This window comes from Engystomops pustulosus, chromosome 1, assembly GCF_040894005.1.
Source record: "Engystomops pustulosus chromosome 1, aEngPut4.maternal, whole genome shotgun sequence".
Taxonomy (NCBI): domain Eukaryota; kingdom Metazoa; phylum Chordata; class Amphibia; order Anura; family Leptodactylidae; genus Engystomops; species Engystomops pustulosus.
Window position 1 is genome coordinate 42,466,725 of NC_092411.1, and position 25,709 is coordinate 42,492,433.

Here is a 25,709-nt window from a genome sequence, read left to right on the forward strand (position 1 = left end):
AACTTGAATCTTGGATGACTGGCTCACCTGTAGTATCTATATGTATGTGTATGTATATAGCTATGTCCCTCCTCAGTCCTTATCTGGTTTAGAATTACATGTTACTTGGTGTAGTAGCCTGGGGTCCAAGTCTTCTAGGGGGCCCATGGCCACCCACACCACTGACCATATGTTATACTGAGAAGACCTTGACAACGAAATACTCATACATCTGTTTATACTCTCCATTCACAAGTACACATGAGCCATTTCAGGACCTGTGAAGGTGCACAAAAAGGTCCTGAAATGATAGAGTGAAAGCAGGCAGAAGGGACGTATCCTCCATTCTCCAAGAAGCTGATTCTGGTACAACATCTAGGAAGTGAATCACAGACTTGTAGAGACTATAATATTCATACAGCCCATGGCCCATGGCAGTCCAAATCCTCCCCTGGTAGCAGCACCTTACAAGTGACTAATGGGCTGTGGGATGAATGTATATCCCATTGTTGAACAATATAAATTACAGTGACTGGTTACATTCTCTTGGTGGCTTCCATATCTGTAAATTGGTAAAAGCTGAAAATAATCCCCTATACGGTGGATGCCAATTGCCCCTTATAGATTAAAAAAAAATCCTTCACGATTCCAATAAAGACAAAGTCCCATCTCCAGAAGTCTAGTACAAATAATTCATAGCGTTAACAACACTTCATCAATCTCCATCTGTGTATTACACGTCACTGTATAAAACCACTGGGCTATGACATCCGTCTAATGGCTACTAACTTTCTGATTATGAGTAATTATCACCTAATGAGTCAATTAAGAACAAACGTCAATATCTGTTCATGGAAATGTTACAGAGCTGTGTTTGTTATCCGCAGAGCACACAAAGAAAAAGTTTTTAATGGTTTCCAGAAACTTTTCATAAACCTCAAGCATTTTTCTAGTATAGTAATAGCACAAAGAGTGAAATGACAAATTCACCTCTGCTACATGTGTATCTGGTTCTGTCTAATGAGCCATCACCTTTGCAACAGGTAAAACCTACGTGCGGAGAGAAAGTATTAATAGCCAGGATCCATGACCGGAGACATTCAATCCAGTCCCACATTCCCAGTACACCTGACACTGCACCAGGTAAGGTGTCACCTCTCAAACAATGCCCTGGCAGAACTGCGCCTGGCACTAGGAAACCTTCTGCGTAATACTTATAAGAAATTAAGATTAAAAAAAAAGTTTGTAAAACTTTCTGTGGAATAAGTTATAAAGCTGCTCACCTTGTAAACTTTGCTTGTGACTCCTGACAGTCGCTTTGCGGCTCTGTGGATGGCAGAGGTCCTGATCCTGGGCACCAGAGCAAGCTTCTCATCCAGCAGAAAGGGAAAGTAATACGTCATAAAACAAAGTACGCCTCCAAGATGGGTTAATTACAGCCTCAGCATTCAGCGTGTGCTGCTCTCCCTGCCTTAGTGGATGGTGCTGAAGACAGCAGCAACAACAGTGTGGCTTCTGTATGTAACACACCCACCTACTCCACCACCTCCAGCCCAAATTTACAGAGCTCCTTTATGCACCTCTGTGTGATCCTACTTCATATGGGACATGTCAGACATCCATACAGCCAAGAGGTAGTCATTGAGAACATAACAAGTTCCTATTGTAGAACTGCTGCTTATGTGCAGAACAGTCAGTACTGTATACAGTACAGTATATATAGTGTGCTCAGGGTTAGGGTGACACAGTGGTGGGTGGGGTTGGCAATACATATACGCCACTTGCCAAAATTAGAAGCAGATGGGAAAGTGAAGGGGACTGAAGAGGGAGCAAGGCAAGGACATGCAGAAGGAACAGTCTCACCAGCTCAACCCTCAGAACAAGCTGGTATTATCCAGCCACAGAGCATATTGGGACCATTGATGCCTGCTCTCAGGAAAAGCGTGTTCTTGGATAGGAAATAGCTTCAGATTTCAATAACACAGCCATGTTTGATGAAGGGGAGTCTGTGCACCTCACCTCCAGCCAGGAGGAGGTGGAAAGAGAGCAGAAGAAAAAAGAAAATAGGAAAGGGCGTGCGTGCGGGCGATGGTTGGAAAAATATGCCCTGAAATATACTAAGGCAGTGTGAGAGGGGCTGCACATACATGTCATGACCTGGAGAGAGGCTGCACATACATGTCATGACCTGGAGAGGGGCTGCACATACATGCTATGACCTGGAGAGGGGCTGCACATACATGTCATGACCTGGAGAGGCTGCACATACATGTCATGACCTGGAGAGGGGCTGCACATACATGTCATGACCTGGAGAGGGGCTGCACATACATGTCATGACCTGGAGAGGGGATGCACATACATGTCATGACCTGGAGAGGCTGCACATACATGTCATGACCTGGAGAGAGGCTGCACATACATGTCATGACCTGGAGAGGCTGCACATACATGCTATGACCTGGAGAGAGGCTGCACATACATGTCATGACCTGGAGAGGGGCTGCACATACATGTCATGACCTGGAGAGGGGCTGCACATACATGCTATGACCTGGAGAGGGGCTGCACATACATGTCATGACCTGGAGAGGCTGCACATACATGTCATGACCTGGAGAGGGGCTGCACATACATGTCATGACCTGGAGAGGGGCTGCACATACATGTCATGACCTGGAGAGGGGATGCACATACATGTCATGACCTGGAGAGGCTGCACATACATGTCATGACCTGGAGAGAGGCTGCACATACATGTCATGACCTGGAGAGGCTGCACATACATGCTATGACCTGGAGAGAGGCTGCACATACATGTCATGACCTGGAGAGGGGCTGCACATACATGTCATGACCTGGAGAGGCTGCACATACATGTCATGACCTGGAGAGGGGCTGCACATACATGTCATGACCTGGAGAGGGGCTGCACATACATGTCATGACCTGGAGAAGGGCTGCACATACATGTAATGACCTGGAGAGGAGCTGCACATACATGGCATGACCTGGAGAAGGGGCTGCACATACATGTAATGACCTGGAGAGGGGCTGCACATACATGCCATGACCTGGAGAAGGGGCTGCACATACATCTAATGACCTGGAGAGGGGCTGCACATACATGTAATGACCTGGAGAGGGGTTGCACATACATGTAATGACCTGGAGAGGGGTTGCACATACATGTCATGACCTGGACAAGGGCTGCACACATATCTCACGACCTGGAGAGGGTCTGCCTGGGGAGGGGGTGCACATATATATCATTACCTGGTGAGTGGATGCACATATATCTCAAGACCTGGAGAGGGGCTGCACATACATGCCATGACCTAGACATACTGCACATGTAGACATGTTGTTTCTCTGGTACAATCGCATAACTAGCACATCCTAATATGGTGTTGTTTTTATTAAAATGTATAACCCCTCTAGAAAGGTACTGTCCCGAGGTTTGGCGTATGTGTGATCCTAGCCTGGGATTGGGTTTCTTAATGCAGTGATTTTCAACCTGTGTGCCGTGGCACACTAGTGTGCCGCGACACATGGTCAGGTGTGCCGCGGGGAAATTTCCCCAAACTATGGTGCCCCCTGTGTTTTGTTTCACGATGCGCAGTCACGGCTTCTTACAATGTAGGAGACGTGTACAATAACACATGTGCAAGCTTTGAACCTCGTGCGACAAAATGACGTCACCGAGGCCGGCGCATCATCCTGAGAGCGGAGAGACTCTCGCATTTGCCCACCGCCAAGGTAATGCCCACCGATAATGCTGACTATATGAGCTTTTGCCTGAGTATATGAACTGTTGGCAGAATACTCAGCACATGAGCTGGTACTTTTAGTACTCCAGCAGTATACTGCATATAACAATGAGAAATGTAAAATGAGAAATACTAGTCATGAGGCTGGAGTACTACAAGTACCAGCTCATATGCTGAGTATATGAGCTGGCACTTGTACTCTGGCCTCATGGCCTTAGTACTTCTCATTGTACCCCTTTATTTTGCAGTATATGAGCCACAAAATAATCAGCACCATATACTAAAAACAGGGACAAACTAAGAACTGGTGAGGAAGAGCTTCATGTGTGTCTTTCCACCATTCCTGCCAGGATATCCCTTTTGTGTTTATCGAAACAGGCCCAGGTTTAGAATCTATATTATTAACTATATGTATAATATGACTGTTTTAGTGTCATTTTGTGCTATTTTGGTTGGTGGTGTGCCTCAGGATTTTCTAAGTATAAAAAGTGTGCCGCGGCTCAAAAAAGGTTGAAAATCACTGTCTTAATGGATTCCCTCTCAGCCATTCAAAATTATCCTGGAGGGGGTAAATGAGACAAGGAGTTTGGGTGAGAACTGCCCCGGAGGTGACACCCGCTCCTGGAAAGGGATGGGCATTTCTAGTTATACATATTTTTTACTGCACTTTGCTGTCTCTATTTGCAGGGATGCTATTTTACTTTTTGGTTTAGCCTAGGACAATTCCCTTGTATGTCCTATTCATTTTCTTTTATAGCTGCTGACATGTACAGGTCAGTTTTCCACTTTGTAACTTCGTCTTGTACGAGACCTGAAGACCATCTCTATGAGAAGATCAGATTGTGTTGGGGAAATTTTCTATTCCATTATATATTATACCCTATATATTTACCATCTTCTTGGAGAAGACCACTATCCTAGAGGACACTTTTGGGTGGGTTTCATACAAGTTTCACTTTTTGTGGAATTGTTATTTATACAATTCTTAAAGTTATATATATTAATGGTAATTTATAAGTATTATTCTCTATATATTCATATATGGATATTTAATGTATACTTAATAAAATAAGCAAAAACTGAGTACAGGTTATATGTGTATAGGTGGTAGGTTTTATATTAGGAGCTTGAAAATTGCACTTGCATTGTACAAATATTGGACAATTGCTCAAATATTAATTTCCAATTATGATATTATTAAGTATAAAACTATTGTTACTGTAGAAGGGATCCCCATGAAATACCCTCTGCTCCCACAGTGGTTGGTTAGTAGTGGGTATCACATCTTCAGCTGGAGGAAAAGAATCTGAGCTAGTTGTAACATTGTATCAGGCAACTGCTTCTGAAGCAATTTTCAATATTTTAGGTATTCCCTTCATACGTCGGACTGTGCATCATGGCAAAAACTTGCCACATAGACTGCGTTACGCCCTATGAATACCTTATTCACTTTGGTCATCTTGTCATTAAAGCAATAGGAATCCCAAAAATGTTTTAGTGATTTTTTAAAATTAGCAAGAACTGAGTTACTCAGACAAGAACTGTAGATGGCGCTATTGCTCTGGATAATCGTATACATGCAGGTTACAAGAGTTACCATAAATACTGTTTGGAAACTACACTGTGCCCCTTCCTTCCCCAACATACTTGGCTAATGTGATTTCATTTCCTTACAAAGGGGTCTTCAGATGAATATCTTTCTTTTTCCTTGAACTGAACCTTCGGTGTGACTATTCCTGCAGGACTGTAATGCGGAGTGTGGAAAATGGGCCCCAAGAGCATATAGTAAAAATAGCCACTTGATTTTGGAAAATATGCAATCTGTTATTTATGTATAAAAATGTCCAATTGTTACAGTAAAGAGTGTAGGTATATCATGTATATACTGCTTCTCTTCCTTCTGTCTCTGTGTCTATACAATAAAGCCGTCCAGAATCGAAATTTAAATGAGTTTTCTGCCTTAAAATGGTCAATCACTGATCCAAAGGATAGGTTTCAATATGTTTATCTGTGGGGTTATCTGCAGGTGAAATCGTCTAGATCAGGAGGAGCTGAGAACAGTGTCCTACATACAGGCAGCTTGTTATAGAGCAGGATATACTGAGCAGATTGTACTTAAAGGGGTTGTCCGAGTTTTAAAAAATATATATATATATGTGGCCGGGAACGGGCTTCCTAAAACAATAAAGCTGTACTTACCTTCCGGTGCCCTCCGGTATCCAGCGCTGCTGTCGCTCCGGTCCGGGCGCCATGTAAACAAACATGGCCGTAGGAGCAGCGCTGGACTCAGCTTCCGGCCGGCCGTGGCCGGGTACGCCTATCCGTTCCTATACACAGCATTGTGTATGGGGGCCAGAAGGTTGTCGGGTCCGGCCGGAAGCTGAATGCAGCGCTGCTCCTACGGCCATGTTTGTTTACATGGCGCCCGGACCGGAGCGACAGCAGCGCTGGATACCGGAGGGCACCGGAAGGTAAGTACAGCTTTATTGTTTTAGGCAGCCCGCTCCCAGCCACATATATTTTCTTTTTCAAAACTCGGACAACCCCTTTAATATCCTATCTACTAGAAGCATGTTATAGAGCAGGGGGGGTTGAGCAGATTGTACTTAGTATCCAGTGGTGTAACTTGAAGCTGATGGGCCCCAGTGCAAAGTCTGTGCCAGACCCCCAACTATAATGTATGATTTATAGTACTAGTCTTCTCATATGGTAAAGTGAGACCTTATGGGCCCCCTAAACCTCTTGGGCCCGGTTGCGACCGCACACTCTGCGCCCCCTCAAGTTACGCCCCTGTTAGTATCCTATCTACAGGCAGCATGTTATAGAGCAGTAGGGGCTGAGCAAATTGTACATAATGTCCTATCTGCAGGCAGCATGTTATAGAGCAGGATGAACTGAGCATATTGTACATAGTATCCTGTCCGCAGGCAGCATCTTATGGAGCAGGAGGAGCTGAGCAGATTATACATAGTGTCCTATCTGCAGGCAGCATGTTATAGAGCAGGAGGAGCTGAGCAGATTATACATAGTGTCTTATCTGCAGGCAGTATGTTATAGAGCAGGAGGAGCTGAGGAGATTGTACATAGTGTCCTATCTGCAGGCAGCATTTTGTAGAGCAGGAGGAGCTGAGCAGATTATACATAGTGTCTTATCTGCAGGCAGTATGTTATAGAGCAGAAGGAGCTGAGGAGATTGTACACAGTGTCCTATCTGCAGGCAGCATGCTATAGAGCAGGAGGAGCTGAGCAGATTACATACAGTGTCCTATCTGCAGGCAGCATGCTATAGAGCAGGAGGAGCTGAGGCACAGTAAACACTAATTAATGAACTCCACTCCAGTCAGCAACTGACAGAAGACATCAGGGAACTCGGGTCGAAAGTCTGCAGCAATGTCTTTTGAAAGTTCTGTTGTTTTTACTGCTCCCAAGCTAATCGAAAGAGAGCACTTCTTCCTCCTCCTTTCTTAACTGCATAGCACTGAAGAAGTGAATGCAGGAGTCGGCACTGCCGCTGGCTCTATAGACCCATCGGTCACATGATCACTGGTCTGCATGGGTTAATCAGAACCCAGTGCAGTTCTCATCAGACATCAATTCCCACAGGGATAGTTTCCCCCTGTAACTGGGGTCTTATGAAAAGAAAAGAAAAATCCCTCATTACACAATAAAAAAATAGTGATAGCGCTGGCTTTCATGCAACACAAAACCGGGGGCGTGGCCATCGGCCGATCCGACGGATTCGGAGAACACACGGGATTCAACATTCAAAATTGTGTTGCAAGCCATTCACTTACATGCACCGGGAAGAAGAAGGTGAACTCCGGCGGACTTTAGCGGGGAAGCGACACATGCAGGAAATTGGATGCACGATCTTATTGAATAGTGGCAGCTCTGAATCCTTGTCGGACAATGCACCTTTGGGAACGCAGCAGGACGGGTACGTATGTGCCCCATTACATATCTAAACCACCTACACACACCAGGGAATTAATTTACAATGGTCATTATGAGTTAATTTGAAAACATATACCGTATATATATTGAGTATAAGCCGACCCAAGTATAAGCCGAGGCCTAAATTTTACCACAAAAACCTGGTAAAACCTATATTTTTTACTCAAGTATAAGCCGAGTTTGGGTTTTCAGCACATTTTTTGTGCTGAAAAACTAGGCTTATACTCGAGTATATATGGTACATACTATACATTACAAAAAAACCCTTTTTTGCTCGTTTTTATAACTTTAACCCACCCAAAAAACTAAGAATGAATAAAAGGGATTAATTAACTTATTACAGGGGACACAGTATGTGTAAGTTAATTATGGACACTGTATGTATTAATTATAGGGGCACTTTCTATATTAATTCATTCATTATGTGGAGATACTGTTTATATGTAAAGTAAAGTGACAATTTGTAACATCATTTGAGATACTGTTTACATGTATGTAGGGAGCCTAGTTCTGGTGCTGTATTTCTGTACATATTTTGGTTCTGATCCTGTAATCTTGTAAGTAACTTAGTTCTGGTTCTGTATTTCTGTATGGAGCTTGGTTCTAGTGCTGTACGGTTCTTAATTTTTGTAATGAGCTCTGTATTCATACTGTATTTCTGGTCATTTCTGGTGTTTCTGGTGTTGTATTTCTGTATGGAGCTAGGTTCTGGTGCTGTATTTATGTACAGAAATTGGTTCTGTTGTAGTTTTGCTGTACAGTGATTGGTTCTGTGTTTCTGCAAGGAGAAAGGTTCTGGTGCTTTATTTAAGTTTGGAACACAGTTCTGGTGCTGTATTTATTCTCCTTCTGTGTACTGAAATTGGTTCCAGTGCTGCATTTACCATGCTATGTTCCACAGTCTGTTTGGTATGGAGTGAAGAGGCCACAATGTTTTATGTCTCTTTAGCTGATGTGTTTAGGATATTAATATTGTGAAATGGTTATCATTAAGCTGTGATATGAGCAGCCAAAGCATTCCTCTGAATATAATACAGTTCTCCATCCCACCACGTAGCACTTACTGTAACATTCACAAGCTATCGCCTTAATTATCTCATTCTGCTTTTAATTATAAATTCGCCGTGGCCTGTGACCAGGTCATTTGTTTTCTAGAATAAATCTAATTTACTGGTTAAATAACTTATTGCACCTTGTTTTAATATGAGCAGAAACTCTATAAATGAAATCTAAGATTCCCTGGTTCAGGATCTTCTCGTGCCCGGCCTCGTGGTCATATAAAACAATCCATATTCTTCTAAGACAAAAGCCTTTCTTCTCACAGGATCTTTATGCTCTTTTCTTGTCAGACTTCCAGCCGCTATTTCTCCGGCTCTGTAGGCTTTCGCAAAGATGACTTTGTCAGGCTCGCAGAGCCTCAGAGCTGTGACATTTAGAAGAAGCTTTCCCGGGAGTAAGTACTCTGTTTTGACAGAAATACTCAGCTTCCAAGCGGAGCCATCGTGCTGTACATCCAAGCTTTATGGGTCAACTGTGCTACAGAAAAAGAGATCATTGCCTTTAAAGCAAGACATTTTTTAATTGATTTTCTCTGTATGTGAATACTTGTATGTTATATTGTTTATTGAATATCATGGGTGGAAAGCGATAGTGTGTTGTGCCCTCTTACCTACCCCGATATTGCATTTCCAAACTGTTACTTTGTTATTTCTTAGAGAAAGAGAAGAATAACTTTCCTTTGAGACATGGTTTACTCACATAACTAGATAATCCTTTATAGAAAACCAGTGATAATACAATGTGAAACAATCACGAACTAAAATCTGCCACAAGCAATTTGGTAGACATCAATGGTAATCATGATTGGCCGCTATTGTTCGGAACACTACTAGAGTAACATCCTTCTTACTCAATAAGAGTAGTGGATTACACCCACACTAAGTACAAGGATCAAAAGGTTTTTTTTAGGCCTGCGCACAGCCAGTAGTTCAACGGGGTCACTGTATGCACTTCTAATAAGTGGCTTCCTTGGACCATAGGACGTCACTTCCTTTTTCCAGGGGACTACACTTCCTGTGCTGTCTCCTAGTCCTAGGAGGCCCACATGACCACCCACGACTGTCCAACCGAAAACCTAAAGTACCAGAACAACATGGTTATTTGGAGGGGTACGAATGTGTTCTTTCCCCCACCTCGGTCCTTGAAAACCTCTTTAAGTCAATTTGACAGCTGTATTGGAGCCAGCAAACACGTTCCATCATCTTTTGCACAAAGTAACATGTGATTACAGGATGATATAACTGTGGTTTCTACATAATACATTATAGTATTATAAATCATTAGGAAACTGTGAGTTCAGCTTAGACAGGCCAAGAAAAATGGTGGGCAGTGTGGATGATCAAACAGTTGTCCAAGTCACCCTGCAGCCTATGCAGCCACCCAACATCCTCCATAGACTGTATTACACTACACAGCTTGGTGTCATCAACAAAAATAGACACAGTTTAATAAATTCCTACCTCTATATCATTAATAAATATATTCAAAAATAGTTGGCCAAGCACAGAACCCTGGGGTACACCACTCATAACTGGTGACCATTCCAAGTAGGAATCATTGACCCCAACTCTCTGGATATGATCCCTTAGCCAGTTTTTAATCCAATTACAAATGATTTCTGATGTCAAATTCCTTTGCAAAATCCAACAACTCAATATCCACAGCGGCTCCTCCATCCAGGCACCTGCTAACCTCTTCATAGAAACAGATCAGTCTGACAACTTCTATCCTTAACAAACCCATGCTGGCTGTCACTTATTATACTATTTGATGACAAATAGTCCAGTATGTAGTCTTTTAATATTGCTTCCAATATTTTCCCCACAATGGAAATTAAGTTTACAGCCCTATTATTGCTTGCTAACGTTGTAGAGCCCTTTCTAAATATAGGCACCACTTTGCCTTGTGCCAGCCACTTGGCACCACACCAGACATTACGGAATCCCTGAACATTTTAGACAGCTGTGTAACCCATCTGGTCCAGTAGCCTTGTACACATTGATTTTATTGAGCTTGGATTGGATCATGTCTAGTATATTACAGGATGCATGACCCGCACTGGCACCACCCACTCCAGAGGTTCTTTCTTCTATAAATGAAGCTAAACAACCCATTTAGTATCTCCGCCTTCTCTTGGTCTCCAACCAGCTATGACCCATTTTTTTTACATTAATATGCTTAAAAAATTTCTTAGGGTTTGTTTTGCTATCTTTGGCCACCTGTCTTTCATTTTGTATTTTAGCTGATTTTATTTCCTTCTTCTGGTGATTTGTAATTATTGAAGGCTTCGGGTAACCTGTCATATTTATATTTTTTGAATGCCCTCTTTTTATGGCTGTAAGCCATGCGGGGTATAATCTAGCCAGTTTATACTTGTTACCTATTGGAATAAATTTAGAGGTATAATGACCCAGGATAGATTTGAAAGTCTCTAATTTAACAGTATCTGATTCCAGTCTATATCCTGTAGTGCAGCCCTGAAATTTTTAAAAGCCTTTTTAAAATTCAATGTTTTTGATTTCCCCACATGTTTCTGCTTTTTACAGTAGTTTAAGAGGAAAATAATTATATTATGATCGCTGTTCCCACGGGTTTACCAGACAGTGACATTTTGGATAAGTTCCACATTGCTAGAAATCATAAGATCCAACAATGCATCACCTCTTCTGGGATCTTCTACAAGCTGCACCATAAAATTATCCTGCAGACAGTCGATTAAATGTCTACCCTTCACAGATGAGGAATCCACCTTTACCCCAATTAATACTTGAGAAGTTAAAGTCTCCCATGATCACTAGTATCCCCTCCTGTACAGCCCATTACATCTGTTTATATAGGTGAACATCTATTTCCTCAGTTATATTGGGGGGGGGGGGTCTATAGATTAAAACAAATATCCTTTTTCTCAAGGCTTTGAATCTCAACTCACAAAGTTTTAGCCTCTTCACACTCTTCATTAACTACTGCCCCATCACTTTCAAGTCTCTTTTGACATATAGACCTACACCACCTCCTCTCCTATTTGCCCTGTCTTTCTGAAAGAGTGTAAAACTTTGAATATTTCACCTTCTTCTTCCTGCTGCTTGGTCTCGTGACACAATTTGAAAGTAAAATCCCACACTCAGTCGGATCGTCCGAGGAAACGCCCCACCCCCCTGATTTCTTGCATGAAAGCAAGCGGAGCTGCTCCACAATCCGATTGCGTGCGGCACAATCCCAGCACAAACCCTGTCAAAGATGTCGCAAATCCCGAAAATGGCGAACAGCCCACAGAAAGTGCGATCCATGACCCACAGGAAATAAGCCCCATTATGTTGTACAATGTGCAGAATAACATTTATGTTATCCATTCTTTAGTGAAGTAAGTTTAGTGGCTGGGCCCCCTGACACTGCGAGCCCCATAGGAAATGCTATGATTGCTATCCCTGTAGTTACGTCCTTGCATACGCATGAAGTCAGAATGCAAAGCTTAGCTTCCTCCTGTTCACCCACTTATATGGTCATTTGGACCCTGGTCAAGAGCTGCATCCTCAGAAATTATAATCTACAGGAATTGACAGATCATGAGTTAGAATAACAAATAAAATAAGACACCACATAGCACAGAATCCATTTTGCATGAACCTGCAGTGTAACCTGTATAATGTATCCATTTCTGAAGGATAACATCAGGAAGCAGTGGGGGTAAGTGTTAAGAGATGGAGTGAGGTAATGTAATAGTCCTACCTAAAGAGTTTTTAGGGCACATTTGAATCTTTGAAAGTTGGGTATTCATTTTATATGTGGGGCGGGGCATTTCAGAGATTTGGTGTGGCTCGGGAGAAGTTGGATTAAAGAAGAAATTAGTTGTTAAATGAATATTAGTGAATATTAGAGATGGGCAAATCGATTCGAACGAAGTGGAATTTGATGCAAATTTCATGGAAAATTTGATTTGTCACAAATCCGAAGTTTATGAGGATTCGTGGGAACAAATTTTTTTTCCCCGTTTTTTTAGCTAAATGGCCACGAGCACAACGTGTTACAAGGGGCAGAGAACTCTGGGAAGGAGAAAGGAACACTGCATGTGCTGCCTGTAGCGTCTAGCTGCTTTTACTGTAGTGTGCTGTAGTGATTTCTTCTCCAATCCTAGGGTGTGCATTTACGGGGAATCTGTATACCCCAAATAGCAGGGTTTTTTTTCTTACTGAAGCCACTAGGAAAAAATCTGTTTCATATCCACACAGCTGCTGTAGTGATTTCTGCCTCTCTCCCAGGGTGTCCGTTTAGGGGGATCTGTATTCCCAAAATAGAAGTTCTTTTTTGTTACTGAAGCCACTAGAAAGAAATCTGTTTCATATCCACATGGCTGCTGTAGTGATTTCTGCCCCTCTCCCAGGGTGTTTGTTTAGGGGGATCTGTCTACCTCAAATAGCAGTTCTTTTTTTTACTGAAGCCACTAGGAAGAAATCTCTGTCATATCCGCACAGCTGCTGTCGTGATTTCTGCTCCTTTCCCAGGGTGTCCGTTGAGGGTTATCTGTATAACGCAAATTCCCATACTTTTTGTGTTTCTAAAGTTTAGAGCAAGAAATACCTGTCAAATCCAGGTAGTTTATAGAGTGATTTTCACTCCAATTACAGGGTGTCCATTGTGGGGTATCTGTATAACGCAAATTCCCATTCTTTTTGTGTTGCTAAAATTGAGAGCAAGAAATATGTATAATATGTAGAATCTGCGGGCAGAAAGTGAAACGCGGCCAGGGAGCTAACGTTGGCACCACGCCACTGCGTCAACACATGCAGCGACACCATCCAATGGACTGGGAGAAACGGGTGTCAGATGCGGTCCATCCTGCAGGCGCAGCAACAGTAGCAGCACCTAGAGGCACACATGCTGTTTCAGCAAGTCAAGGCTCCAGCACCTCTGCCGAAGGGAGCTGTTTGTCTTTGACATCATCTCCCGGGCCAGATACTCCTGCTCCTCGCTACACATGGTGCCAGCATTCGTTGAAAGAGGCGATTACAAAGAGACAACTGTATGCATCCAGCCATCCTAAGGTGCAGAGGCTGATCGTTCAAGTTGTTGGTACTGCAGTCCCTCCCTTTCCAAGTCGTGGACTCTGCACCCTTCAGAGAACTGATGGCTTGTGCCAAGCTGAGGTGGAGCGTTCCAAGCCGCAATTTTTTTTTCCAAAAAGGCAGTGACAACCCTCCACAAATATTCAACAGAAGGTGGGCCAGTCCTTGAGCTTTTCTGTTTCTTCCAAGGTGCATGGCAGCGACGACGTGTGGAGCTGTAACTACGGTCAGGGCCAGTACATGTCCTTTATGGCCCACTGGGTGAATGTGTTTCCCAGCCAGCCACACCAACAACTTGAACAAGAGACGCCACTTTCTCCTCCACATTGTCAAACTGCTGCTCCTGTGCCAGCGTCCACCTCCTCCTTCTCCACCACCACCTCAGCCTCCACATGTCTAAGTCACACAGTTCTACACCTGGTTTGCCTGGGCGAACGATGTCACACAGGGGAGAAATTGCTCCGCGTCATGCAACAAGAAATCAATCTGTGGCTTTCTCCCCGACAACTTAAAATCGAAACTATGGTGACAGACAATGAGAAGAACATGGTGTCCGCGCTGCACCGAGGAGGGATGGCCCATTCGCCCTGTATGGCGCACATATTCAACCTGGTTGTCAACAGGTTCCTCAAGTCTTCCACCCATCTGCAAGACATTATAAAAATGACCAGGAAACTTTGCATGCACTTCAGCCATTCTTACAAAGCCAAGCACACCCTCCTTGAGTTGCAGCATCAGAACGGCCTCTGCCTACATAGTCTGATATGCAATGTTTCCACCAGTTGGAATTCTAGCCTCCATATGTTAGACCCTTTGCATGAACAGAGAAAAGTCATTAATGATTTTTTGAAGATGCAAGCGGATCGTAGTACTCCCCTGAGTAACTTTGATGTCAGCAGATGGCCTGCAGCATGCTGCTTTGCCAAACTAGTGACAGCCGAATAGTCAACATTCGGCAAAGGAATGACTTTTAGCTCTCCACCCTCTTGGACCCTCGCTACCGGTCAAAAATGGGTGACTTTTTTCCAGCTGCCGAGAGGGAGGAACAACTGGTGTACTATAGAGAAATACTGAAAAGACAGCTGGCTATTGCATTTGTACGCCATTTTCAATCATCCTCTGTCTGGTCTGGCCGAGGGATTCCTGGCAGTACTCGCTCACGTACTGCCACGGCTGCTGTGGGGAGATAGGGGGTAGGAGCAGTAGCAGCTCCATCAGCAACAGCTTAAGTCTGGAGACCTTAATGAGCAACTTCCTTCACCTACCTAGTGAGGAGCGGAGCCGCCATCAGCAGTAGCAGGACATGGAGCAGACCCTGCGCCAGCAGGTGGTGGCCTACTTGGACAGCACTTTACCAACCCAGGTAGAGGATCCCCTAGACTACTGGGCAGCCAAACTTGATGTGTGGCCACAACAGGTTGCAGTAGAGAAGCTGTCCTGCCTGGCCAGTAGTGTGGCATCAGAGCGGGTGTTGAGTGCGGTGGGGGCCATCGTTACCCCATGGAGGACCTGCTTGTCCACCCATAATGTGGAGAGACTGACCTTTGTCAAGATGAATCAGGCTTGGACCGGCCCAGATTTCAACTCACCAACGCCTTATGAATCCGATAAGATACACCTCCCCCAAACGTTGAGAAATGAGTCTGGATTCTAACTACCTTCCTCAGCCACAATTCTGATGCTGCCATCTGCCTGATGCCACACATCTGTTGCCAGTTGGCCCATCTGCCTCCAACACAATCTTTCATTGAGCCACTCTGTGGCTTTCCATGTTGCTGCCACCTCCACACAGTAAGCTCCTGCTGTTGCTGCCACAACCTCCACAATCTATCATTGTGCAACTCTGTGGCTTGCCAGGTTGCCGCCTACTCCACACTCTATCATTTTGCCACTCTGTGGCTTTCCATGTTGCTGCCACCTGTGGGCTCCTGCTGCTGCTTCTGCTGCCACCACCTCCACACTCTATCATTGTGCCACTCTATGGCTTACCAGATTGCTGCCACCTTCACACTCCATCATTTTGCCACTCTGTGGCTTACCAGGTTGCTGCCACCTCCACACTGTATCATTGTGCCACTCTGTGGGCTCCTGCTGCTGCTGCCACCACCTCCACACTCTATCATTGTGCCACTGTGTGGCTTACCAGGTTGCCGGCACCTCCACACTCTATCATTTTGCTACTCTCTGGCTTTCCATGTTGCTGTCACCTGTGGGCTCCTGCTGCTGCTTCTGCTGCCACCACCTCCACACTCTATCATTGTGTCACTGTGTGGCTTACCAGGTTGTGGCATCTCCACACTCTATTATTGTGACACTCTGTGGGCTCCTTCTGCTGCTTCTGCTGCCGCCAACTCCACACTCTATCGTTGTGCCACTCTGTGGCTTACCAGGTTGTGGCCATCTCCATACTCTATCATTTTGCCACTCTGGCGGCTCCTGCTGCTGACGTCACCTCCACAGTCTATCATTGTGCCACTCTGTGGCCTACCAGGTTGCTGATGCCACCTCCACACTCTATCATTGTGCCACTCTCTGGGCTCCTGCTGCTGCCGCCACCTCCACACTCTATCTTTGTGCCACTCTGTGGCTTACCTGGTTGCCGCCACCTCCACACTCTATCATTGTGCCACTCTGTGGATTCCATGTTGCTGCCACCTCCACACTGTCATTGTGCCACTCTGCAGCCTACTCATGTTGCTGCCAACTGACCCCTGTCTCCCTGGAACACCCTGTGACTTCCATAATGCTGTTTTCACCCTGCACCACTCTATGACGTTGCTACTATGTTTAGTTTTCCCCTTCATTTCATCTGTCAGAAGGAATGAAAAGCCTCAGGATTGATAGCCAAAAGCAGGAGTGGATACAGAACACAGAGGACATGCAAATATCCCACTTACTTGTCATCTCTGTTTTGGATCCATTCCTGTTTGTTTTTGGCTTTCACAATACTGATGATGGATTATTCACAGATTGAAAGCGGACACTGATGACAAGAGGGGCAAAATGATCAGTGACGTCAATGCAGAATTACTGGATGTTATAGTGGAATCTTGGCCCTCAGCTCGGTCCTTTTGAGCTGGCACAGACGTTACCTTGTCAGGCTGCATTCCCGCTTCACTTATTTGGTCAAGTTGGCCTCTGTAAGTGCACTTGGAATTGAAGTTTGAAGCCATTCTAAGAGCGGCGGCTGACATGTGCATGTCACACTAAAACACAGCATTGTTTGAAGACCAAACCACGCTCTCTATGCATATTTGAGCATGGCACAACATTGTCCAACACCCTATGTTCTCTCTGCAGCCAGGAAATACCTGTTTTTTAAAGTGATTTGTCATGATTTGTTTCGGGTTGAATCAATTTTTTTTTAAAAATTTGGCGAATCGTGTTGAATCGAATTTCAACAAATTCGTCAATCTCTAGACCTTATATTTTCTTTTACAAAATTAGATATTGGTCATGTGCGAATTCCTTCTTGCTGAGTACATACATCTTTTTATGATACCAGCCATCCACTTATGTCCACTTGCAGCAATAAGCTGTCCCATGCATACAAAGCAGATGTAATCTATAGCTGGTATACTCCAGGTAGGTGCATCAGTACATGGAATATGTAGTATTCCATATTAGTATTCTCCAGGTCTCCTGCATATGAAGCACCTCCCATTTTTTTTCTTTCATACAATATTCTATATTATCTTTGCTTTTCTCATGGGTCTATTCATAACATTTTTGTGTTTATAAATCCAATTATCCCACATTCTATAACATTCTATTATGTTGCCGATTGCTGATGTTATACATGTAAAGGCGCTCCTGTTATTTTTCTCATAATACGCTCTTTAGGTAAGTAAAATTAAATTTGTATGATCCCATGTAAACTGTTTACATTCTCCACAATGTTGGAAATTCATTTTTGGTTTAATTTAACAGATAAACATCTGTGCTTCCATCTTCAGTGTAAACAGAGCTACATTTATCATGCTAAGAAATAGAAGAAAGCACACTTCCAACGCGTCATCTGGAATCATAGGGGCATTATGAGAGAAACCACTACGATAAATAAAACATGGGAAGTACTGGGATTTTTATCTCGACTGCTTCAGCACAATTTTGCCCAAAAAAGTCTGTGTAACGTTCCCCAGATAAAGTTCAACAGAAAAAGCAAAACAGAAGGTATTTACATAGGTCACATTCATCTCATATTCCACAAAGAGATTAAAGGGGTTACCTGGGATTACAAAATTGATGGCCTATACTTAGAATAGCCCATTAGTATCAGATCTGTGGAGGTTCGACTTTGTCTACTTAAACTGCAGCCTCTTCAGCGTTGAATTAACTACTTTGGTTTATCTACCTCCATGGCCTCTGTTAAGTAACATTAGTGCAATGTACAATGTTTATATAATTATTTCACACATAATCATAAGATGACAACAAAAGTCTTAAAGAAAATCTACCATAAGGAAACTACTATCAGAAGTAGATGTGATGGTAGATTCCTCCTGCCTTACTGTGCCCTAATCTGTAATTAATAATCCTTGAACGTAACCTAATTGGTTAAAAACTTTATTTTAGTAATATGTAAATTAACTGCAGAGGCTACTGGGGCGTGTACTAGCCTTAGCTCCCAGTGCCCAGCCAGGTTAGTACACACCCCAGTAGCCTCAGCAGTTGATTTACATATTATAACATAAAGTTTTTTTCTAAAAAATTAGGTTAGGTTCCAGGATTATTCAATTACAGATTAGAGCAGAGTGAGGCAGGAGGAATCTACCATCAGATCTTCTTCCTCATCATAGGTTTCCTTTAAGCATAACTATAAAGTTTATAAAGTTGTTTTTTTATAGCTGCAAAAGCAGAAAACTAATTTTTTTCCAGTATACATTCATTACCTTATTGTAGTTGTTTTCCCTCATCTGCTCTCTGCCTGTCTCAGCCCCTTTCCTTCAACCCTGAATTCTGGTTGCCAGGAAGAAACCATAAAGAGAAACATGAGGCAACAGGAGATGCAGGCTATGAATTCCAAGGTCAGAAAATGGAGAGGGTAAGGGGCTCTGCAAAGTGCTTATTCCCACATCTGTTCAATAATTACCAGACAAGATCTGAGAAGTATGTCTGTTCTATCCTGTGTACAGTCAGCACTCAGGTTCTCCTCCTGCACAAGCTTTGTACACCACTCCCTTCTTTGTAGGCTTGGTCAAGTTTATAGCCGGTTCGGCGAAGAGAAGAGGGAGGGTCAGCCTAACTGACAAATCCATCATAGCAAATAGTGTTATAGTAGTCAAAATAATGTATTAGATTATAGGTCTGTGTAACATTGCATTGGTTTATATGTGTGTGTGTGTGTAATAATCTATGTGTGTAGGCTACTGAGATGTATGTTTGCGAGTATTTAAATTTACATTCTGTGTCCTGATTGGCTGGGATGCCAGTGCTAGTGCATGTGAGGAGAGCTCAACATTATTGATTTGTAGAGTGCTACAGAATCTGATGGCGCTTTATAAATAAAGATTATTATAAATATTAGCTTCTCTGGCCGAAGTTTATTTAGCTGATGTCACAGCCAGGGCATGCCACCCCCTCCTCCCCCCCACTACTTGAGGAGAAGCTAGAAGTGTGATATGGCACAAATTACACTTACCATCTTCTCTTGCCAATGTCAATCTCTGGCTGTTTGGAAATCTTGCACATGAGCAGTGTGTGTACTATGTCGTCTTCACAGGTCCACAGTGCATGAATGGCTTCAGGGGCGTAACTAGGAGAGGCAGGCAGGGGAATGGGGGGACTAGTAGGGGAATGGGGGGACTAGTAGGGGAATGGGAGGACTAGAATACAATGACAGATTACAAAATTTGGGATTATTCAGTTTAGAAAAAAGACGACTGAGGGGAGACCTCATTACAATGTACAAATACCTGAACGGACAGTACAAGGATCTCTCCAAAGATCTTTTTATACCTCGGCCTGTGACCAGGACAAGGGGGCATCCTCTACGCCTAGAGGAGAGGCGATTTTACCATCACCATAGACAAAGGTTCTTTACTGTAAGAGCAGTGAGACTATGGAACTCTCTGCCGCAGGAGGTTGTTATGGCCGACTCTATGTACATGTTCAAGAGAAGCCTGGATGCCTTTCTGGAGAGAAAAAATATCACGGGCTATGGGGATAAAACATTTATTTAATTCTTAAAGGTTGGACTTGATGGACTTGCGTCTCCTTCCAGCCTTATATACTATGATACTATGATACTATGATACCATAGCAGAGTTCTGAACGGGGCCCTCTACTCCCTCAGAAAATATACATATTTCTATACTCTATACATATATACATTCTTACACACACCCATTTATACACTCATGCGCACACATTTATTCACTGAAATATACATTAATACATGTACACAGATATGTCCCAGAACCTTCTGACCACATGGGGGAAATACCCGGCAGGAATTAGAGATGAGAGATCTCCCCCAGCGTTTCTTATCTGAGCTGCCATTTCATGCTGTGTACTGGGGAAGATGTGTCCTGTTATATACATATTATACTGTACAATGTGCAGTATAATATGTATTTAATGGTGCACATTCTGTATTCTTTAGTGTGTCAGACCAGATGCTGGGGCCCCCTGACAATGTGGGCTCCATAGCAGCCGCTATGGCTGCTACCACTGTAGTTACACCCCCTGCTCGGCTTTAAAGCTTATGGGAGCAACTCTCTGCTAGCCGGCTGTGCTCCAGCGCATGAGCCAGAGTGAGAGGAAGCAGGGTAGGGAGTGCCAGATCCCGGCAAGAGGCAGTGTCGGCAAAGCAACTGTGGTCAGGGGGGGTGAGGTAGCTTGACAACTTCTTAGCCAGGAATAAAAGAACTTTTTTGAGGCATGTTACAGCTTATGCTACAAGGCTATGAAAGCACATAATACAGACTGTTAGTGGTTTTGCGTGGGTTAATGGGGGGTGACTGATTCCTTTAACCCTGTAGAGCTGCTTCTAAATACAAATGTATGGACCTCAGAAACTTCCCCAGCAATAACGGCTTATGCCCAGTGTGATTAGCTGACTACAAGGCTGATTCAAGCGGGTAAAAGTCACTTGAAGACTTTCATAAATTGTTAAAAGCAGGAACACATTTTTATATGTCAAAAAAATGTTTCAGTATCATTATATGCCTAAGAAATCACATTTCTAAACTGGCTTACAAAAAATGGTGTCAAGGAAAGTTGAATTTCCTATTGATTTTTTTTCTGCTTTTATATTTGCTTTTTGGCTGTTTACATCTGAACTTTCTGAGCTTATTTAGAATAATCAATAAATACACTCTACACTTTACATGTCCAAAGAACATACATGCTGATGAATGGAAGCTAATCCATTACTTCTTGATGAGATGTACTTCACTTTGGAAATCTCTTTGGGCCCTTCTATCAAATTCATCAAGTCACATTGTGCCCTCCGTCCAAATGACAATACACATGTAAACCACCAGAGGAAGTACCGATACGACTGCAACGTAATTATTCCTAACCTTAAAATGTGACCTCTGATCTTCTCAGTCCCTTTCGGAGCAAATGATGCAGAGGCAACAGAAATGGCTTTGACCCAGGATTTCTGTTCTGAAATGAAGAACCAGTTTGTTTGATGTAATCATTTTTTATTAATACCAATTGCATTACATAATGTATGGTAACATATCTAGCATAGATTATAAATATAAAGGCAACTCAATTAATACAGTACTAGACAGCATATACAAAATGAAATAGAAGGCTAAGCCTCAGTGGCATGAGGTGCAAAGAAAGCAAAAGCAATAAAACCTAGCAGCTCCCTAAGAGGGCAAATAATATAAAAGGGGTTGGATCAGGAAGCCTGGTGCAAGAGTTCAGCTTAGCCCTGATTCCCCCACTATGTCGTGTCCACTAAAATTACCAAGCAAATCTCATAAAAGTCCTTTATAGAAAAAGGCTATCGACCTTAATAATAACAGTTGTAGTCCCCCAGTGATGTCAACCTATATTTGAAAAGCCTCTCTGACACTCCATCATGTACAGAACTTCTTGATGACTTCTCCTGGCCAGAAATTATTGTTGCAGAATTAGCTTCCCTGATGTCGTGGTCTTCTTTGGTAAATCTCCACACTGTGCTCCTAAAAATAAAAAATCTCCTTCCCTAAATTAAAAAAAGACTATGCCCTACACCAGTGATGGCGAACCTTTTGGGGACTGAGTGCCAAAACTACAAGCATAAGCCACATATTTTTCACAAAGTGCCAAATGCCAATTTAAAGTAACTAAAGTAACTCACAGGTTTCAAACGTATTGGCGTCCCGAGGACACCAATCCAGTAGAAAGAAGAAGAAATTCAGATTATTATTGTAGTTTCCCTCTAAGGTCCCTTAACAGGATCAATCGCAGCTCCAGAGAAGGGTCTACAATAATAATACAGCTCTGTCAGCACCTCCCTGCTTTTATAAATGGCCGTAGAGATATCCCTCCTGTCCTTCATTAGTTTGTTACTTAGTTTTTCACACATTTTACATTTTGGCTTGATCAATGTTAAAGTCAACCTTTCACCAGGAATCAGATTTTTAGTTGGTGACGGGTTCTAATACTCTATGCTGTGCTGATTTTATAAATGTCGTTGTCAGCATTCTCATAATTTAGGTCATCATCGTTATATAAGTTTAATGCACATTGCCTAGCTCCGTCTCAGCAGCATGTGGTAAGTCCCCGGGGAGGGGTGTCAGTCTCCTCTCCTCCACACTCATGCAGCCCCCCTCCAGACCTCCTGGGATGTGCATTGAGCAGGCAGGGGAGGGAGGGGGATGGTGTGGAGTAGAGGAAGAGTGTATGGGAGATACAGGCACATACAGGCTGCAGTTGTACACTGGCACCAATGTTTGATGTTTCCTCTGCCTACCAGAACTGCTGGATCTGTGCTGGTGCAGCAGGAATACCTGTACCCACCCACTACTTCGATGGGCACACCTCCCGTTATTCCCCTCCAAGCATATTTTACGTGGAGGTGACATAAACAAAGCCTCTTTTCAGGGCTTATACACCAGATTTCAGGTGTACAAGCTCTGAGAAATCTAGCCATAGGTGTTTTTTTTTTATCATGTCTATACATAAAATCATAGAAATTCTTCTTAAAAGGTCTTCTTGCCAAAAGTATACAAAAAGACATGACTTGAATTTGGTTTCTGTATTTGGTAAAGCTACATACTGTATAAGGAATCAACTACTGAACATCAAAACTCTAGTGCTGGTAATCTGTTTTATATGTAATTCTAGGAACATACTGCATAGATTAATATGTTGTATCATATTGAATGTATCCATATGATGTGTGATTAATAGCGTCATCAAAGGTTCATCATGGTTATAATCTATAAAGAGAACATTAATGGAGTAGCTGCACACCGCTGACCATCCACAGACCTATTTTCTGTGATGTATTGATTAAAAGCCAAGGTAAGATACTTACCGTCACATCCATATGAGCCTATCAGGCAGGTTTAATTTGTTGAAGCCTCGCAGTATTTTTAAGCTTTGGCTTTGATCAATAATCCGCCTTCACTTAGTTGTTCCTGGCTAAATACTTTGTTATTGACAACTAATCAATGTGAGGCTTAAGAACGCGCTAAAGTGACATGTCATCTCATCTGTCACCAAGCTCTGTATTCAATAGTTTTATTAGATCCAGGTTTATAGCTAATAAAGAAATTTGATAGAATATTATTTAACAAATTCATATTTATATACAAACAATATATTTTGAAGAAATTTTTTTGTACAATTCTTGACCCAGGAATTTAGAAACATTGTAGTGAAAAAGATTTTTATAATTTTTTTTTGTCTAGCTTGCTATCAAATATAAGCATTGAATACATTTTAGTCTAGATACATATATGGGTGGATATTTACCATACACAGGCGATCCTGCTTGATTTAGAGCCACGTCCCTGCTTGTTGTGCCAGATGCATCATGAGGCTTAGGCAACTTGATATATCTTTTAGGCGGCACGGCTGCTAGGCAAAACTATGCCAGGTCCGACCTGATGTACTTATGAGTAAAAACCAGTGAATGAAAGTTCACTGATTTTTTAAAAGAATGCAGGCACTGGGGGTGAACAACCTGTGTCCGCCCCTTCACTGGGTGCTGCGCCCCTTTATTCCCCCTCCATGGCCACATGGCATTGAGGTGGCGTGTTTGCTATTTTGCGCAGTGCAAGAATTTGCGATTATTTCACTGCATTTATGCCAGTTTTCAGAAAAATCTCCCCCATGAGTTTTATAGTATGATCTTAAAATGTTCAAAGTAGGGTTAGAACACACGGATAGATTCTCTTTTTTACACTTTAAAAAAAGAAGCTGCCGTGTGTGTTCTCAGATTGTTTTAGGTAGGAAAGGAAAGAGACACTCCTTGGCAGTGAAAAGGTTAAGGTACTGAAAATGAATAAGCATCCCTTCACAATCGGTGTTTTCACTTATCACTGGTGTTACCCTGTAAATGCCACCACCATTTTCCTTAGGGTCGTCGCTCCTGTGCCAATACTGGGGAGCAACGATCCTCGGATGGATGCAAATGAATTGTGGCGTGAACCGGGCACATGTGTTAAAAGAGGGGTGGGGGTAAGCCTCAATTGCTGGACCCAAAGCCAGACATCATTTCAGGTTTTGGTTCGCTCATCCCTCCTATCTAATTTTTTTATTTTTTAAGGAATGTTTCATTTTTCCTCACCCTTCTTCACTCACTAAGCTCTGGGATGAATGGCAGTATGAGATGGCAAAGTAGAAAAGATTTGGATTAGCCATGGTGCATGAAATGGCAGATTCACACCGAATCTATAAATCAGCAAATAGTATTGCTCATTTCTTTGGAAATTATCATTAGATTTAGAAGCAGCTGAGTGACATTCCTCATAGTTATTTAGTATTTAAGCAACAAGTACAACCAGGCATATTTCAGTTTTTATAAAAATAAACTTTAACCGTGCTCCATATAAATGTACAGGCAGTCCCCGGGTTACATACAAGATAGGGTCTGGAGGTTTGTTCTTAAGTTGAATTTGTATGTAAGTCGAAACTGTATATTTTATAATGGAAGTTCTAGACAATTTTTTTTCTTTTGCTCCAGTGACAATTGTAGTTTCAAAATTTTTGGTGTAATTGGACCAAGAATTATCAATAAAGCTTCATTACAGACATCTTACAGCTGATCATTGCAGTCTGGGACTATAGTAAAGCATCCAGAGAGCTTCACCAGAGGTCACATGGGGCAGAGGGGTCCGTCTGTAACTATGGGTTGTCTGTAAGTCGGGTGTCCTTAAGTAGGGGACCGCCTGTAGTTCATAAAATTGTGCCCTAGCAGCTATAAAGGTATTTACAACAAGTACCTGAAATCCTTTTCTTTGCGGTAAACTATCCCTTGCTTGCTCAGAAATCTTCTCTTTGTTTCTCCAATCCCCATGAACTTCTTCTGATTGATACTGGTCTAGCCCTGGCTGTTCGCTACTTCCGGACACCAACAAAAAAAGTGTGTAGCGATACACAATCCACTTTCGGTGACGTCACCTCCTTGGCTACGGATCTCAGTTAGAACAAAAAAACATCCGACAATTTATCATCCGATCATATGATCTCCCCCTATGAATCTACCCTGTAGTGTGCTGGATATACAAAGAACCTTAACCTCTTAGTATATCAGGCATGACATGGGTGACTGGCAGAGGGAACACATGCACTAGCGCTTAATAAATTCCCCCTATGTGTATAACGTGAAGAAACCCCTTTAAAAGCTCATATGTTATAGGTTATATGAATCTTTCTGCCAATCTAAATGTATTTTAAGAAAATTTTGTTTGATGCCATTGAGGTTAGAGGTTGC

The 25,709-nt window shown here is 42.8% G+C and overlaps 1 protein-coding gene across 2 annotated transcripts in view; it reads right to left on the reverse strand.

Moving 5' to 3' along the window:
• HAPLN1 (hyaluronan and proteoglycan link protein 1) overlaps positions 1 to 25,398 on the reverse strand; it is a 103,319-nt gene extending 77,921 nt beyond the window's left edge. The window contains exon 1 of one of the 2 annotated variants that reach the window (XM_072139423.1): positions 25,219 to 25,398. The gene's annotated coding sequence lies outside the window, so the exon portion shown is untranslated. Of the gene's footprint in view, positions 1 to 1,262; positions 1,755 to 25,218 lie in introns of those variants that run through there. The other variant, XM_072139422.1, reaches the window with a different exon arrangement.
• Between the last annotated feature and the right edge of the window lie 311 nt (positions 25,399 to 25,709).